The sequence below is a fragment of the Equus asinus genome, chromosome 3 (genome assembly GCF_041296235.1).
Source record: "Equus asinus isolate D_3611 breed Donkey chromosome 3, EquAss-T2T_v2, whole genome shotgun sequence".
Taxonomy (NCBI): Eukaryota; Metazoa; Chordata; class Mammalia; order Perissodactyla; family Equidae; genus Equus; species Equus asinus.
Genome location: NC_091792.1, coordinates 39213114 through 39232384, shown reverse-complemented (window position 1 = coordinate 39232384; position 19271 = coordinate 39213114). Strand labels below are relative to the sequence as shown.

Below are 19271 nucleotides of genomic sequence, written 5' to 3'. Positions count from 1 at the left end.
TTACCTAGATCAGATTCTATATTAAAGCTCACGAGAGAATTCGATGCTAAGAAAAGCTTTGTTGCCTTGTCAGTAATAAGAGCTACAGAGCTTGCTGAGTTTCCATTTTTACCATGGCTACTAGGAAGCCCACAGTCATGGTTAAGTTTAAACTTTGCAACTATGTTGCCTCTTATGCTCAGCAACTATCATTTCCTTGTTTGGTCCTGATTTTCTATTTCCTATTTGTACTTATGGCTTCCTTGTACATAGTTTTTTGCTGTAAGTTGCTGCACATTCTTTGGGAAAAGAGAGAGTAAACAAAAAACTAACAAGTTCCATTATCTGTCCATGGACCAAGCTTCTCAAACTAAGAATTCCTAAGTAACCCCTGTCTTTGGTCATGGCTTTAACAGCCTTGGCCACTCTGACGTAACAGAGAGATATTGCCTTAGCCCCTCCAGCCCCCTCAGGGCTGCAGTCATCTGAAGACTTGACTGGGGTTAGAGCATCAGCTTCTAGGGAGCCTTCCCCCACCTCTCCCGCCAGCAAGCGATCCAAGAGAGAGAGCAAGGACTAAGGCACAGTGCCTTTTATGACCTAGCCTCAGGAGTCACACAACATCACTTCCACCACATTCTCTTCATTAGAAATGAGTCACCAAGTACAGCCCACACTCCAGGGAAAGGGAGCTAGCCTCCACCTTTTGATGTCAGGAGTATCAAAGAACTTGAGGACACATTTTAAAAACCTTGTTCAGAATATATAAAGCTACTTTCATTTTTCTAAAAGTACATATAGCCAAGGCACAGCTTGGTATTCAATGTGACTTTTCCTAGGTGCAAACTAGGATAGAAAAAAAAAAGGATGAAAAAGAAAATGCTTTCCCTCATTTGATGCTCTATCAGCCAGCATCCTGAAACTGCATGGCTCCGGGAAGCTCCAAACACAGGCATATGTGGGAAAGAGAACGTGACCCCAAAATGGAGTGGGGATCAGAGAAAGAAGGAGAAAAATTTTAGAAGGAAAGAAAGGGAGCTCTATTCCTAGTTAATCTTAAAGTTCAGCCTCTCTCCAGACCAGAAGGGAAGCTCAAATGAAGGTGGCAAGGTCTAACGTATCTATAAATTACTCTCATCTTTTGCCAAGCCTTCAAGTTAGACCCCAGGTGAGAAAAATGAGCGGTGACTCAGAAAGCAAAGATAGAGAAAAGAGCTGATTTCATCCCTGGAGGAGATGACGGGTGCTGGGGAGGGGAGAAAAAGGGGAAGGCATTCATCACAGCTCGAGTTGTAGACCAATGTTGCCAGGAGAAACCTAGTGACTCCCATTGGCCAGATGCTGGGTGCCTGGTATATGCCCTGCTGTGCTGGATCCACGTTCCAGGGTACGTTGCTGCTGGTTGATCTAGAGATTGCCATCTTATAGTAAAAGAGTCAACAGGAAAATAGGGAAGCTTCCTAATTCATCTTAACATGCTTGCTTATTAGGGTAGTGACCACCCCAGTGCTAAGGTTGAGTCGAGACAGCTAGGTTTTTCTTCTCCTCAGTCATCTCAGCTTTTGCAAAACTGCCATAAAATACTCCGATATGCACCAACTAAGTAACTAGCTCTGTGAGGTGTGTAACATTCTTGTCATGTGGGAATTAACGGACCTAAAATATGGGCAAGCCAGAGAGTATATTATGGAATAAAGCATGCAGCTTAAACCTTTTTTCTTTGTTAAGAAATCCAGGTGCCTAAGAACATTAAATTTGCTCATTCAAAGCATTTAATGGCACATCGGCCCCGCCCCCCCAGCCCACACTCCCAACCCTCCACGTCACCTCTGACCCAGCAGAGGACACTTCCCTGACCCACCAAGGCCAAGTTCTGTGCCCTCCCCAGGGCTTCCATGGGAGCTCTGTGCACGATAGATGCCTGCCTGGGCCGTGTTTGTTTTATGTTTATCTGACAACGGGTCCATTCCTACTTCAGATGTGAGCCCTAGAAGGAAGGGATTTGCGCTTCTTTACATTTGTGCTGAGCCTGAGTCCACTGCTGATGTAGGTACTTTACTTTGGGAAGGGATTCCAGGAATAGGGATGGGAAAATGTGGAAGGAGGGAAAACCAATACAAGAGTGTATTCTTTTGTTTTGGTAAGGAAGATTCTCCCTGAGCTAACATTCGCTGCCAATCCTCCTCTTTTTGTCCTTGAGGAAGATCAGCCCTGAGCTATCCGTGCCAGTCTTCCTCTGTTTTGTATGTGGGTTGCCGCCACAGCATGGCGTGATGAGTGGAGTAGGTCCATGCCCAGGATCCAAACCGCGAACACGGGCAGCTGAAGCAGAGAGCCCGAACTTAACCACTCGGCCTCCGAGCCAGCCCCCTAGGGGATGCATTCTTCAGGTGGTCACCACCCCATAAAGGAGAGCATGTGTTCAGGGGCTTCCAGCCCTCACTGGTCAAGAGCGGCAATAAATTCCTCACCTTTGCAGGCCCCACAGGATGTCCATGAGTGCAGGGCTCTCTGGCAGGCACCAAACACTCTGGGCAAGGGAAGCCTTAGGGCAGCTGAGGTGAGGTGCTGTTGGAAGCTGATTGTCACAGCAATGGCTCATTTAAAAGGCGGACAAAGGATGTGAGGCAAGAAACAAGAGGTGACAATACAGTGACCAGACAGGAGGAAGGGAAAACATTTGGAGGCCATTGCAGTAATCTAGCAAAAGGTGATAAGGACCTGGGTTCACACCCACTGTGTCTGTGGAGACAGAGAGAGGGGAGCTGACAGGAGAACCATTTCAGAGAGAGCTCTGGTAGGTCTTGCAGACTAGAAGTGGATGAAGACACAGAAGGGCATAAGACTGAGGATGCCTCTCTGGGTTCTGAGCTGGCTGCCTGGGCAGAGGGTAAAACAGGAAACAGAGGACTGAGAAGGAACGGAGAAGCCTGGTGGGGATTATATTATTGACTTAGGGGAGATTGTTGCACGAGTCATGGAGGAGATGGGGAGCTGTTGGAACCCAAGCTTAGGAAAAGGAATGAAAAGTGCCAATGAGGGCCCAGCTGAAGAGAGAGGTTGTGAATTATATATTATATTGGCCCCACGCTGCATGACGTTGACAGTTTCTGCAGACTAGATGCAGGAACAAGTAAGACGGACAGCAGATCTGATCCAAGCTTGGGATTTTATTGGGTGTGCCAAGAAGGACAAGGGAACAGAGGAATTGAAGATATGCTGAGTGTGAGACATGTTGGACCATATATTAGATTTTATGAGGGGTTCTAGATGATATTTACAACTTTTTCATATGTTCCAGATTCCTAAATTAATATAGGAAACATGATGATTTCTCCTCTTTGTGATCTGAAAAAGAAAAGTAATGTATCTGATGTTGGTGTTTTTGAGTATTCATGGCCCCCCCAAAATTTTTTTAATGGAATTGGCCAGCAGTTCCTACCAGGTTTTATAGGCAGCTGGAATGAGCTTCTGGGTGACTTCCTCAGAAGGGCTGAGGTAATGAAAGTTTACAAGGCACATCCTGATTTGGCTTCCCACTGTTGGCGCTCAGCTGTCCTGGTAATGACGGACATATAAAAGCCAAAAGGGCTTTGAGCAGTCTCTCCTCTACTCACACTCCATCAGCATGTGTTTGCTCCTCGGCCATGTTTTAGTTTTTATTTTCTGCATTTCTCCCCTCCCTTCCCTTCCCTTCTCTATCCCTGCCTCCCTCCAGTCTCTGGTGCTGTAGGGTGACAAGAAAATATTTGAATCCACCCCAGCATGTCCCTGTAGGTCATTTCCTTGAGTACAGCACTGGTTTTACAAGGGATCCAATTACCCTGGAGAGAGCTGGACCGCCCCTGAGGCACCGGGGCCAGCCCTGACTCCAGGCTGGCCCCTCTCTCCCGTGACACTGGTGTATTCTCTTTCAGGTTGGAAGCCACTGCTGTTCCCTCCCTGTGGAGGTCATAAGGGTTGGGGAGGTGACCTTAACCCAACTCTGCTGAAAGCTCTAGGGCTTTTGTTTTCTTTGATTCTTTTCTAAGGCCTCCTCTGTTTATGTGAACATTATTCCACCTAGAATGAGTTTTCAAACCCTTGGTATTTGCTTTAAAGGTAAGTCTGCTTTGAAGACTGGTGGAAATTTCAATCCTATTCCTATTCATAGTCAAAGAGTGAGTGGGAACTAAAAATATCAGCATTTGGGATTATTTTTTTCTTCTGAAGCTCTGAACAGAAAGGCAGCAAGCGCTTCAAGGGAGGCGGGCTGGCACCCCTGCCCCCTCGTGTGCCTGCGTGTCAGCACCCGGCTCCAGTAGCCCCAAGGCTCTCCGGCCAGAGCACGAACGAGTCTTCAAGGCCGTTTTTCTAAACACGTAAAATGAAGTTTCCTAAATACATTCATTACACATTTAACAGGCAAGACGATTTGGCTACAGAAAAACCTCAGATCAGTCAGGATGTTCAGACTATTAAAAGCCAAATTAGTTGACAAGTATCATCTCCACTCCATGTGCGGCCTGACATCAAGCAGTTCTAAAAGTTATTAGCAGGGCGTTGTGGCCAGAGAGCGCTGCGTGCTGCTTTCAAGCCTGCGTTCATTATTCTCTGGCCAGTCTGCCCGTGTTCTTGCAGGGCAGTGATAGTCTCTAGGCGTGGACAAGCCAAGCCAATGGGGGGTTGGAAAATAGCGTACTGGAAAGGCAGTCCCAGCACAGACACTGATTTACCATTGAGGGCTTCTTGTGAGTCAGTCTTTCTAAAAAAGGAAAGGTTCCTTTAAAAGAAAAAAAAACAACCTCCAAAATCGGTCCATTTTTTTTTTTTTTTTACCAGATCTGTCTTTTGGAATTAGATTTAAATTAGGACAAGATGACTCATTCTGCCAATGCCTCATTAAAAGACAGATACCTTAAGAAGGCCAGAAGTCTGGATGTTAAGAGATTGGATACAGATCCTCCTTCCCTTTCTGGCGCTCTGCTCTCCCAAAGACAAAAGGAGCTGGCGAAGTTCTGTATTTCTTGCCCAACAGGTCAGGTTGCCCCTCAGTAATGTGGGCAGACATTCTGATTGACAGACTGAGTTAACAGTCTGTAGCCAAGGTAATAACCATTTGGTAGGACCATATCGAAGCTAATTATTAAAGTTAATTAACAGGAAGCTTAATTAACTTATTAGCCATCCAACAGTGAAGAAACTGCTAAAGGTCCCTTAGGGAATGGTCAGCCCTCTGATGTTTTATTTTAGGTTAAGGGCAAAGCAAGAAAATATCTACTAATGAAACAGAACAAAAAGAAAAATTGTTAAGGATCAGAGGCACCCTGGTAACGCTCCATTCTGAGTGCGCACTGCCGCCAGAAGACCGCCGATAATGATAACAATTTCCAGTAAATTGTATTAGATAATGCTTGTCACAGAGATACAAGCAACTAAGCCATTGTTTCCTTACTATGAACTTATCTATTCCTTTCATTTAAAATCTGAGAGGAAGAAATTCATCCACATGAAAACAAGTGGCTTTTTGGACAAATTGCCAAAGAGATCCTGCCAGCTCAGAAGACAATGCCTGACGAAATAAAAGTAGCTGATGATCATCACGAGCAATCAAGAAATGTTAATTGCCCACTCACCCTTCCTATCTGCCCATCCCCACCCAGGCCTGTCTCTCTGATTAGGTTCATCCTTACTTTCTGGCCAGATGAAATTAATGTGGTATAATACATAAATACCACCTGTCGGTTACTGCCTATTTGACACTGGGTAAATTCTTCCAAATCCACGGAGACCATGGAGGAAAGAACCTGAGTTTGAGGGTCAGACTGACATAGATTTGACACCTGGCTCTGCCACTTACCTGCCATGTGACTCAGGCAAGTCCCTCAGCCCCTCTGGACCCACCTTGTAGGTTGCTGTATGGAATAAAGCTAATAGCATTAAGTGGCCCACAGTGCCTGGCATTGAGGAGGTGCTCCATAAACCATATTATTGTCTTGAGTGGCTGTTTAAGTGACAAAGAACAGGAGGCCCATTTATTAATTCCTTTATTTAATACATAATTATGGAGCACATTCTATGTTCCAGGTTCTGAAGGCACTCCGAGGTTATCTTCGATCACCCTGGGGCTCCAGAAGAGACTGGATTAGTCGTACACTAAGGACCACTTACACTAATGACCTCTCTGGACCATGGGGTAGTATTTGGGCCATTCCTCTCTGTCCAGGATCTGATTCCACTGAAGCTGTCATTGGGCTACCATAGAGTAGGGAGTTGTAGAGAGGTCAAACTCTTTGGTCTTAGGACCACTTTACATTCTTAAAAATTACTGAGGACCCTGTATTGTTTATCTTGTTGCTGCTGTAACAAATTACCACAAACTTAGCTGCATAAAACAATGTAATTTTATACCTTACAGTTTTGAAGGTCAGAAGTCCAAAATCAGTCTCACTGGGCTAAAGTTAAGGTGTCAACAGGGCTGATTCCTTCCGGAAGCTCTGAGGAGAGGGTCTGTAACCCTGTTTTTTGCAGCTTCTCAAGGCTACCTGTATTTCTTGACTCATGATCCCTTTCTCGCATCACTCCATTCTCTGTTTTTGTCATCACATCCCTTACAGCTCCCCCGATCACCTGCCTCTATCTTACAGGAACCCATGTGATTACATCAGCCTCATCCAGATAGTCTGGATAATCACCCAGCTCAAGATCCTTAACTTAACCACATCTGCAAAGTTCCTTTTGCCACATCAAGGAACATTCACGGTTCTGCGGACTAGGATGTGGACAACTTTAGGAGGCCACCCTTCAGCCTACCACAGACCCCAAAGAGATTTTGTTTATGTGGATTATGTCTATCCATGTCTGCCATGTTAGAAATTAAAACAGATTTAAACAGTATTTATTTATTAATCCACTAAAAAATAGTAACAAACTCATTACAGGTTAACATAAATAACATATTTTAATGAAAAATAATTTTATTTTCCCAAACAAAAAAAAAAGGCAGTAAGAAGAGTGACATTATATCACATTTTTATAAATCTCTTAAATGTCCAGATTAATAAAAGATAGCTGAATTCTCATATCTGTTGTGATATTTTTTGATTGAACTATGTAAAGAAAATCCAGTCTCATACAGGTATGTAGCTGGAAAAGGAAGGTATATATTTAATAGCCTTTTCTATTGAAGTCAAAATAGATTTAATTGTGGATATTCTTCTTTGATACTACACCAAAACTCAACAAGCGATAGTTTCTTAGAGGCTAGTTGCAATATAGAATCAAATCTGATAACATATCCATGGACTTTTCATATGCTGTTATAGTAAACCCATTGGCCTACTTTGAATCCAATTTGAATGGCTCTTTTATCCATGTGTGATTTTATAACATCATGTTATAAAGTGGTCATTGGAAAATATTGACTCACTAATTTATACAGACCTTCCACATATTGACACATTTCATTATACGGTAATTAAAAAGCATACTCATTAATATCACCATTAGTTTATTAGAAAAGTATTGGGAAGATGTCAACAAGTTTTCCAAAATTCTAACTTTTCTAATGTTTGCTGGATAACTCAAATGTTATCATTGACAGCTAATACTGTCACTTGTTTTCCTTGAAGTGACAGGCACACTTAGTTCATTTTTGAGAAAACGTCTGCCTAATACCCAAGTCTGAATAGCCGTAGTTAGTCAGCTCTTCTTTCAAAGAAAAATGATCCAGTGGAAAAAAGTGGCTGGCTCAGCTTGCAATTCAAACAATCACACAAGCGTTTTCCTTTGAGACAATAGACATAACTTGGTATGCAACATAAGGGCTTTATGATTATTTCCCATTCTGTCACACAGAATATTAAAAAGGCATATGCTCAAGAGTTGAGAATTAATAAAATTAGTAATTTTTATTGCTTTGACAAGAACATTCTTAAATAGAAATGGCTTTGATTTTACAGTGTTTTTATGTTTGTTTTACTATGAGTTCCTAGCAGTAAAGAAAATAATGACCATTAATATGGTTTGGTGCTTGATTGGTGCTAAGGACCCAGCAGTTTTACCCACTATTGTCTTTGGAGCATCAGGGCAACTGTGAAGACAAGACAAAAGCAAGTATCTTAGTGTTATTATGAAAATAGTTTTGACTTCAATAGACTCCTTGAAAGGTCTTGGGGATCCCCAGGGGTCTGCAGACCATACTTTGAGAACTGCTACGATACAGAAACCAATATGCCAAGAAATAGAGAATCAAGAAGAAATGATCTGGAGCTGTTTTGATTGTTAGATATCACAGAGACAGCTCCAGGTAGCAAACACGTTCTTGGAATAGAGAAGGTTCTTGTCCTAACTTGAGTCCTTTGGAACCTAAGTTTTCCCTTGGAACCGTATTTCTCCTATCTGAAAGATGAAAATAATATTTTTCCTAAGAGTTTCAGAACTTTTTATTATGAGAATCAAACTTCAAAAATGTGTAAAAATAATTGCTCCTAACAGTTTTATTGAGGTATAATTGACATGAAATAAACTACATATGTTTAAAGTGTATAGTGATGTTTTAATATACAGATACATCATGAAACCATCGCCACAGTCAAGATAATGAATACATCCATCACTCCCAAAGTTTCCCCATGCCCCTTGGTAATCCCTCTCTCCCACCCCTATCTACACCACCAGTCCCCTGGCCAACCACTGATTTGTTTTCGTCACTATAAATTTCTTTACACTTTCCAGAATTTTATATAAATGAAATCACATTGTATGTACTTTTTGTCTGACTTCTCCCACTCAACATAATTATTTTGAGATTCTTCCATCTTGTGCTGTGCACCAAAGGCTCATTCCTTTTCATCCCCAAGTAGTAATCCACTATGTGGACATACCGCAGTTTGTGTATCTATTTGCCTGTTGATGGACATGTGGATTGTTTCTAATTTGGGCCTATTACAAATAAAGCTGCTATGAATATTTGTTTACAATTTCTTGTATGAACGTATGCTTTCGTTTCACTTGGGTAAATATCTCAAGCAGAATAGCTGGATCATTGACAGGCATATGTTTAGCTTTTTAAGAAACTGCCAAACTGTTTTCCAAAGTGGTTATACTATTTTCCATTCCCACTTGCAGTGTGTCAAATTTCCAGTTCCTTCATGTCCTATCCAACACTTATTATGGTCAAACTTTTTAATTTTAGCCATTCTGATAGACATGGAGTAGGATGCATTAAAATTATTGGAATGCTACAAAATCAGAATGCAAATATGAGGTTTCATTAACAATACCTCTGTACTCTGTAATCTCAGGGTATGTAGATTTAGCTTACCTATACTTTCCAATCATTGGTCAGTTGTTTGGCTAATATTTTCCAAAGTTTTGGACCACTTTGAATTCTTAATTAAGATTGCAAATTCTTCAATAGCAATGATGAAGATTTTTATTTCTTTGATCTTTCCAAAAAACCTGTTGGCTGACCAATGACAATATTCTCTTCCTATCTCCCAAATTTTCTCCAAAATCACTTCATATCTATATTTCCATTCAGTCAAACAGACAAAGCTTTGGAGGATTTACAAATTAAAAGGTCATTCAACTAATATGTGCCAATGACGCTGATAGTTTCTGCTGATTTTGTCTTGTCCTTAAGTCTTTGGGCCAGTTTTTATTTTCACTATGAAAGCAACTCCAGAAAGATTTGGAACTTGAGTTCCCTGGAGGGCAGAATATGTTTAGAACCTTCTCGCAGCTACTTCTTAAATAGGAATAACCTACACAATGCGATCCATCTCAGAGACATTCTGGTTTGCAGCCCCAGAATCACACTGAATTTCTTGCCAGAAGGCCTTGCTAACTCTGATTGCTAAGGAGTGAAAAAATAGATCATTAAATAGCAGGGAAGACCAGAATGGTTTCTAAAAATAAACACTAATTAGATACACTTTTTTAAAACAAATGCTTAATTCCTTGTTTTTCCCTTCAGCGTAAATTTATGGTGTTACTGCCTGTTATTAATAAACCTTTTCTACCAGTGTGGGTAACTTGATCATTTATAAAACACTTTTAGATGCATTATCTCATGTGATTCTTACGATAAATCTAAAAGTAACATCCATTTTAGACGTTAACAAAAAAACAAAAAACTGGGGGCTCAGGAAAGTTGTGACTTACCTAGGTACCCTATATTAGTTTTCTATTGCTGTGTAACAAATTACCACAAACTTAGCAGCTTAAAACAACACAAATCTATTATATCAAAGTGTCTGTGCATCAGGAAGCCAGGCCCAAGTTAGCTGAGTCTCCTGCTCTGAAATCAAGGTGTGGGCAGAGGCTGCAATCTCATGTGAGGCTTGGGGCTATCTTCCAAGCTCACGTGGTCGCTGGAATAATTTAGTTCCTTGCAGTTGTAGCGCTGAGATTCCTGTCTTCTTCTTGGCTGTTAACCAGGGGTCAGTCTAAGCTCTAGAGGCCATCCTTGGGTGCTAGTCACATGGCATCTCACAACATGGCAGCTTACCTCATCAAACCCAGCAGGAGAGTTTCTCTCCATTTTGCTATGCTGAAGCTTTATATAATGTGTAATTGTGAGTCTTACATAGTATAACGTAATGAGACTGCCTACGCAGCACCCTCGCTGTTTATCATAAACTGATCAAGAGGGCAACTATCCCATCACATTCACAGGTTCCACATATAATTAAGTGGATTATACAAGTGTGTACATCAGCGGGTGGAATCTTGGGGCCACCTTAGAGTTCTGCCCCCCACCCCAACAGATCCACAGATCTGTTGTAAGGACCAGAATTCAGATCTAGGTGATCCAGTAGTTTTCCATATGAGCTGAAGAGATGGGTCTTCACGGGCCTGGAGCACCTGCACATGTGTCCTTTATCACATCCATTTCTTTATCACATCCATTTCCCCTGTAGAGTTCTTCTTCCGAGTCAGTGATTCCCCTCTCCCCGCACAGAGGACATAGTTGAAGTATATTCAGCAAGACCCAGATTGAGCAACTTGACCTTGGTTGGGAACAGTTTGAGGCAGGTCAGGAAGGTATCCTGAGTGCCAGCAAACAGCACCACTGATGGTAACACTCTCCCTGGGTGGCTGACGGTCTCTTTTCACCCTGTACACAGGTAAAGATAGGCCTGTTTGTTCGTGGCTGCCAACTCCCTCTGTGGAAGCTGGCATGCTTTGCTTCTTCACTTCACAGCCTTCCCAGTGACTCTGTTCAGAACACAGCACTGTTCTCCCCCTCACTTCCAATCACAGTTTGTTCAAATGTTCTTTTTCCATGTCCAGGAATTCCCAGTCATCGTATGGCATGGTCCCATCACCTGAGATTGACCTCCTGGGAAGTCACCGTTAGCTGCCCAACAATATTTGTTCTCTCCTTCATGGGCACAAAGCTAAACAATATTTCCCAGCCTCCCTTGCAGTTAGGTGTGGCTGCATGACTCAGTTCTCTCCAATGTAATGTGAGTAGAAGTCACATGGGCTACCTCCTGCCCTGGACCATAAAAAGTCATCACATTTGCTCCTCTGCTCTTTGCCCTTTCTTTGGCTAGTAGCAGATGACGATGAGGTCTTCAGGCATGAAGAAGCCACAGATGGGAGGAACCTGGAAGAAACCTGCTCTCTCATCCTGAGCACCCCCTCAGAACACTTATATGAGAAAGATACAGTCTTCTACGGTCTTGACACATTTACTGTTTAGGTCTATTTGTTACTTAGCCTAATCCATACTAACACCTTTTTATCTGCTTCGATACCTCATAGCCCAGTGCTCGCCACAGAGTAAGCAATTTGTCAAAGAAGGAATAAGTGAATATTTGTACCTGTTCAGAAATCCTACTATCTTCTATTCATTTTCTTTTTGCAACTCAACAGAATTTCATCATAGCAAACAATGAATGCTCTAAAATTTTTCATGTTGGTATTGGATGTTCTGGCTATAGATCATAGATAACCTTGATTTTATATTGAATTTCTTGACCAATTTTGTCACCTGTAAGTCATTTTCTTATTTGAGGGCTAGCTGGAAAACTTGAGCAGACCTGCTGTGGCATATTGCCAACCAAGGATCTTGGCTTTAACTTCGAATTTTCTGGTTTATAATAATAACACCTATAATTTCTCAAATGACTAACATAGGCCAGGCAATAGATAGATAATAGGAAGATAGATAGATAGATATAGCCTACCATACTCACACATACACACACACACACACACACACACACACGAGTATATTATTAGTCTGAACAATAAACCTGCAATATTAGTACTACTATCATTAAGCCCATCATGTAGATAAGAAATGAGACTCAGAAGTTAAGGAACTTATGCAGAGTTGATGCTGGTAAGTGGCAAAGCAGTCTTCAAACCCGGGTGCTCTTTCACCTCTTCACGCAGACTTCCTGTCTACCGCTGTCCTCACTTCAGGGTTTCCCTGCCACTGAGCCATATGCCTTCTTCACCAGGAAGAGTAAGATTCACCACTAGCCCATGGGGCAGCTTTGTATGAATTACAATAAGGCATCCCTTCATCAAGGTACTTTGCTGCTCTCTGCCAGAAATTTGTTGCAATAGATATCCAAATTTTCTGTATTTATGTCGTGGTGGTGCTCCCTATGTTGTTCAGTGTTCAACCTACACAACTATGTGGGGCTGTCCTTGGGAGGAACAGCAAATTGGCATGGAGAGTCTGATTCCAATTTTAATATGATTGGTCTATACTGCTGAGTCTTGGGGCCCAGACGACTCGATTTTTGTGGGAGTTTGGTGGTTCTGTGTCTCCCTATTCTGATCAAAACCTGCTTACAGATGACTCAAGAGGAGATAACTGTCTTATTGTTTCTCTTGGTTTCCATTCCTCTGACTGTGAATTCTAAGTCCTCAGGAGTAGTTATGCCGACCAGGTAGCTTACTTTATTTCTCCCAGAAATGCAGTGGACCTCAGATTACAAACCTCAAGCAAGTGTAGAAGGAAGCATGTGCCAGACCCAGCAGCAGAGATGAGAGCACAGAGACAGCAGCAGATGTAGCCAAACCATCCTTGGATGTGTCTCTTGATCTGAGGATCACATGGTTCCTCCTTTAATCTGCAAACCGGAAAGAGAAATGGAGGGAAAAGAGGTTCATGGGCGCCTCCTTCAAATGAATCCAGCATCTGTGCTCCAAGCTAGCGCATCAGGGGGAGGCTGAGAGGAGAAGGGAGAGGTTGTGTTCAAAACCGACTCAGTCACTGGAGGGCCTGATAGGTCCAGGGAGATGCCATTCCCAGCTGCTGCTGCCTGTCAGCAGTTAACTGTATTTCTCGATTCTTCTTTTGTTGGTTGTGGATTTTTCTGCCCTAGGGGAGAAATTATTTCGGAGCAGAATGAATTTTTAAAGTGAGGTCATTTGGAAGGAGGCATTTGGGCTCTGACATCTGGATGGTCTCTAGCCACCAGAGGTGACTCAGTCTCCGTGAGCCTTGGTTTCCTCATCTGTGTAATAGGAAAAGTTAACAGTATCTACTTCACAGAAACTAGTGAGAAAATTAATGTAAACACGTCTTTATCTAAGTGCCTGGCATTGAGCAAGCACTCTATAAACAGTCGTGATTTTGTCAATGTAACAGGAATATAAAGCTAATATAATACCTGTCTTTCCTGAGGGTGACATTTCTCCCCCAGTCTCATTCCATTGAGCAAAGTTCCCCCAAAGCTCAGCACTTAACGTCTTGAAAACAATTCTGCAGGAACGAAACACCGTAGAGAAGAATTCATCCTGTGACATAAATTTGCGTGCAACCTCACTCTGCCCGCCCTGTCGCTCCCGCCAGCTCTCCTGCCATGGATTGTGGCAGTAATTTTAACACAACCCAGTCTCCTGAGCCCAAGAGATAAGGAAGAAAGAACTAGTCTAGTGCAACTACCAGAGGGTCGAGAGTTTAGATAAAGACTCTTATTATGAAATTGTGCAGCTCTCTTTGGACCCGGGATCCGGCTTCTCCCACCTGCCCCCTCCTACACTTCTGCTGTTAGACTAGATTTAGACACGAGGCTGTGCACCCAGAGAAGAAAGAGAACTTGGGAGTCTGGATTCAGCCAAGGAGAGGTGAGCCTGAGCTTGGATCTAATGGCACCCCTGCTTCCATCCGCCTTTGCCTCTTCCTGACTGGGAAACCAGTCCTCAGCAAAAAGAAGAGAAGCAGATTAGAATTTTTTGGAATCAATTTTAAAGTCCAATATGAAGCAAATATGGTTATACAAATAGCTATTTGTTCAGTAGAACAGATACGAGAGACAGAAAAATTATGGAGCATGAAGGTGGAGGAATTATGGACACTCCCCACAGCTGAATAAGAATGAGCTTTAAAAGGTCCAGAGCTGTCTCACGTGGTTGTGCAGCTTGTGTGGTGTGCAACCTAAACAACTATACAAGGTGATCCTGAAAGAGTCTAGAATCCCCTCCCCTTTGACAAATGGCAAAGGCACACCTAGCTGTGCTGTCCTTGATGTTACCCATGCCCCTCTCTCAGGCTGTTCTGGTCAGATCACAGAGGTCCCTGTGAAGCCACACAGGGTTGGAATCTGTGTTTGAGAATTGTTCTGAATATTAAGCAACATTGGGGACCACCAGAGTGGTAGAGTCCTGTTATCCTATCAGCAGTTTGTCACTTTGGAGGTTGCTGGTTGTATGCTATAGATGGCAGAAGGTCACTGGTTGTGTGTTCTTGGTGAAATAAAGCCCTGGACCCTAACCAGCTCGTCTTCTTCCTGTTTCCTCCTCTGACAGCAGGACTGAGGCAGTATGCTGCACTTTTCTCTGGTTAGCAGATGAAATAGTCTGGAGTCAGGAACTAGGAGATATACATGTATTTATGAAAACTCAGGGCCGGGACCAAGGAAATGCCTTGGCCCAGTATTGAGAAGGGGTGACTCTCCCTCTATTTTCCAGGGAGCCTGCCTTTCTCTGTAGAAGAGGTGGGGTTGGAGATGCGCCAGCTGTCATCTGTCTCCAATGGCTGCACCCTTAGCCAACAGCAGGCAAAATGGCAGCAAATATACCAGCAATTACCAGGCCACTGTTGCTGATGGCCTTCAAGAGAGAGGCAGGAGTTTTCCTTTCTTTAGGCCCTGAAGTGGGGCAAACAGAGGAAAAACATCTTACGGTGCCAGAATAAGTGAAAATGTTGCATGTTACTTTCATATGTTATGTTATATCACATCCCATCTTTATGTCCCACAGATGACACATGTGATGGTATCATACATCATGGGTATATGATATGATCTGATTTTTCTTTAAAGGGGGAAAAAGAGAGTTATGTGAAGCTTGAATAAATCCCCTAGGAAATTCCGGTTAGTCATTTTTTTGTTTTAATGTGGTTTTTTTGCTTCTCTTTGGTAGTTTGATCTTGAGGTTAATACTAAAAGGATGTTATAAAGACTTCTACAAAGCTGTAAAAGACAAGAAAATGAGGGACGCTTTCTGGGTCAGGCTGAGTTTGTGTTGAAAATGGAGATGGCGTAAAGTTTGATGAGGGGACATTGAGGCAGAGAGATGCAAAGGGTTAACAGCACAGAAGAGAGTTTGGAGGTTGGTGATGGAGTAATGAAAATAAGAATGGTGCTCCACATGAAGCGGGGAGAGACAGAAGAAGTGAGGTTGCTAGGCAACTTCCCGGGGCAGAGGAGAGAAATCTTGAGGGAGGAGGCACTTTCCAAAGTGCCGCTTTGTGCCGTGGGTGGCTATCTGTGGCCGGAACAAACAGACCCGAGAGGTTGGTCACACCTAGCTGGCAGCCGGCTGTTCATCCTGAGCTGCTTCCTGCAGTAATAAACATTCAGGAAGAGTCAAGGGCACAGAGCCCCAGGAGGAGTGTGGCAAACAGTCTGAGTGGGAGCCAGGATGCAAAATAAAAATGAAAGCTGTTTATTCTACATTTTGTGCCACAGAGGAGATAATGGCATGGCCACTGGCACCAAGAGTTGTGGTTTAAAAATACATTCACTGAGTGCCAACTAGGTACCAAACACTGTGTTACTTGCTGGGAGGAAATGAAGGTAAACCAGACATGATTCTTGTCCATAGGCAGCTCTCCATCTGGTGGGGGAGAAATGCACAAAGACATGAGCATTGCTAATTACCTATAGTCATGGGGTGTAGAACACAGTCAAATAGATGAGAGTATGGACTCTGGAGCCAGGGTTTGAATTCCAGTCTGCATCACACTAGCTGTGTGACCTTGCAATAGTTTCTAAATCTCTCATCTGTAAAACACAAACGATAATAGTACCTATGTCACAGGGAATGGAATGTGTTGACAACTGTAATGTGCTGAGGATAACGTCTAGCCAACAGTGAGGTCTGTAAAATAAGTTCTGGATAGGGGCAAAGAACCAAGGCTATGAGTGTAGTGCTGAACGTGGAGTAGGTACCTTTCCTCACACACTTTTATAAAGGTGGCGCCCAGCTAGGTACACCTAGGATACTGGGTCTCACCTGCATGCCAGCTCTTCTATTAGACAGTTCTGTGATTACCCTACTGAATCTTGCACACCATTGTAAGCCATCTTCTCTGGGTGGAGGAAATCAAGCCTTTCTAACTCAGATATGCAGCCTAAAGTAGAACTGAGTCTGAAAAATTTAGCTACCAGTGCACTCAGCTGTCCCACTTGTTTGCCTTTTCTGTCACCTGGAATGAGGAAGAACACATGCCAATCATGGCACATTTCCTTTGCCATCAGCAGAGTTCTACTCCAGCTCATCTGTCTGCACAGGATCCATCTCCCTTCCTTCTCCAACTACACAGCCTCCAGGTGCACTGCCTCCCTGGCCTGCCTCTAGCTTTCCCTAGAAATTCGCTCCTGTGTCCTGGAATGCACACATTGGACGTCTTGCATTTCCAACCTTCCTGGCCAGGTAAGCGTGTTGCCTGTTGAACAAAAATAACTTTAGATCTGCAGACCAGCACATGATGTTCTTTATCGTCCCAGCCCTGTCCTCTGCAAGGGCACCTGCGACACTTGGCTGGCAGGACCCAGAGCCAGCCAACTGCCACAGACAGAGATGACTCCAGAATGTCAGCTGTGCAACAGGCAGGGTATTTATGGCACAAACACTTTGCAGAAGAAAAAGACAGGAGGAAAATGTTATAAAAGAGGAAGAGGAAAAGTCCTGAAAACCCATTTCCGCCGCAGTCCTGGGCTGCCTCACCACCCCTCATTCTGCCCCCGTAGCCAGCAGGGGCCATCACTCAGTGTCCAGATCACCCAGGACCACACAGACAGAGAGTGCTCACTCTACCCTCAGGACTTGCCAGAAGAGAGAACATTATCAGACCATGGAAAGTCCCAGTTTTCTGCCCCAAAGGAGCTGTTTTGGTCAATTCAGACAAAGGCTGAGATTCAGAGTTCTCTCACTTGATTCTGTGCCCGAGGGCATTTGACTAGGGACACGTAGAAATCTCTCTCTAAATGCCTCACTCCTGGGGTTAATCATAATTTTTGTGTTTAAGTACCAGGGCCTCTTTGGGGAGACAGTAAAATGCTACAGTCTCTCCCTGTGCACAGACTCTCTTTAGGCCCTGTGTGGTCTGCTAGTTGTCTCCATCCTCATCCATCTGTTAAGCTGGCCTGGAGCCCACTTACAAGTTGGTTTGACCCTTGACCTCAGGCACCCATCCAAGGCCACATGGGCTTAGATGGCCCGTCTGAGCAATGCCGGAGGTGCCATCTGTCCTGCAGGAAGACCATCTTCTGTGTCAGTCCTAAAGTATTGGCTCCATATTTTAATCACAGCTGGTAACTGTTATTTGCCAAAATGACAGATACCTGAACAGTAAGGCAAGGAAGACAGACGATTCAGGGGCAACTTTAAATATAAGCTGGAACTTTCAAGCCACAGGGGGATCTCTTGGAAGAATATGAATAACAACAAAATAACAATAAATAAAATTAGAAAATTGCTCAAGAATAAAGAATAGCCAAGACACTTAGAAAAACCCAGAAAAATTCCTATACCTTGGGGAATAACTTAGCAAAGCTTTTTGCCAAAAATCAAAGCTATGAAAAAGGCTTTCAAAGTTTTCTTCGTGAATGATTTGCATTGAGGCCAACAAGTCCCACCTTTCCTCATCTCAGAATATGCCCAGGTTTCTCCTAGAGAAATCGGAAACTCCAATATTTCAAGCAACATTTGGAGATCACGGAAGGGAAGTGACCACTCCCAGAAATAATACCACTGCTTACCAGATCCCTGGAGTGAGAGGGTTGAAAGACGTTTCTCTGCTCTAAAGGCCTATGGGCAGAATTGGAAGGAATTCCTGGAAAAGCCAGTTTCAAAACAAGCCCTAAATTTACTTTTACTGAAAGTTTGTCAGACGTGACTCGCTATGAGCAAAAAGCAACTTGGCTCCTTTCTGCAAATGCCCACTTTAAGCCCCTTCTGGTCTTTGTCCTCCCCACCCTGGGTAACGTCTCAGGATGATCTTACAGCCTTTCCAGTCACTTCCAGATAATAACAACTCTAGGCAAGACCAATGCAATCTCTTACCCATATTTTCATTTTTTATTTTTCTTGTGTTTATTTAAAGTTCCTCCTTTCTCCCTTGCTTGGGCCCGCCTTAGGTTGGGAAATTTATTGGGGAGGAGAGAGGAAGAGCCTTGAACATCAGGAAGGAGGAAGCCCTCTTTCTCCCTATTTTCCCCTCCAACTCACTGTGTCTGGTTCAAGAACCTTAGACTTGAGCTCAGGGCAGGAAGGATTAGAGGAAAGAGTTTGAAAGACCTGCCTGGATGTAACCTAGTGCAGGTGCTCCCTGGGAACAGGTTTATTATAGCACAGTGGAGAAATTAAAACACAAAGACGGTAAGTCACTTGCCCACAGTTAGAAAATGGCAGAACGTGGACTTGAACCTGGGCAATCCAGCTCTGGAGTCCAATGGCAAGAAGATTCCATTCCCCTTGACTTGAATGATGCCTCATGTTGCTCTTATGACCTCCCCTGGCCTCAGGCAGTCCCCCACCCTCACACTTCACACCCCTTACTGGGGCTGCCCCGCCGTGCCCAGTGGTCCTCTCAGCCAGGGTCCCTTCCAAGATGACTAAGGAAATAAAGTGGAAACTTAGGGTGGCTCCCCCTTGAGAGGTACCCACAAAGGAAGGGGGCAGCCTTCTACCATAATTGCTATTATTCTGCAATTCACAAACATGGGAAGCCTTGTCAGTTGGATTTCTTCAGTGCAGTCAAAACTGGTGCTAGAAGAGCACAGCTCTGGGCATTCAGCTGCTTACTGAGCTGTCTTGTCTCTCTGTTCTGCTGC

The 19271-nt window shown here is 43.5% G+C and overlaps 1 long non-coding RNA gene across 2 annotated transcripts in view; it reads left to right on the top strand.

Moving 5' to 3' along the window:
• Positions 1–6968: 6968 nt before the first annotated feature.
• Positions 6969–19271, top strand: part of LOC139044790 (uncharacterized) — a 40278-nt gene continuing 27975 nt past the window's right edge. For both annotated transcript variants that reach the window (XR_011501959.1, XR_011501960.1), the window contains exons 1-2: positions 6969–14058; positions 16698–16869. This is a non-coding gene — a long non-coding RNA (uncharacterized lncRNA). The remainder of the gene's footprint in view (positions 14059–16697; positions 16870–19271) is intronic.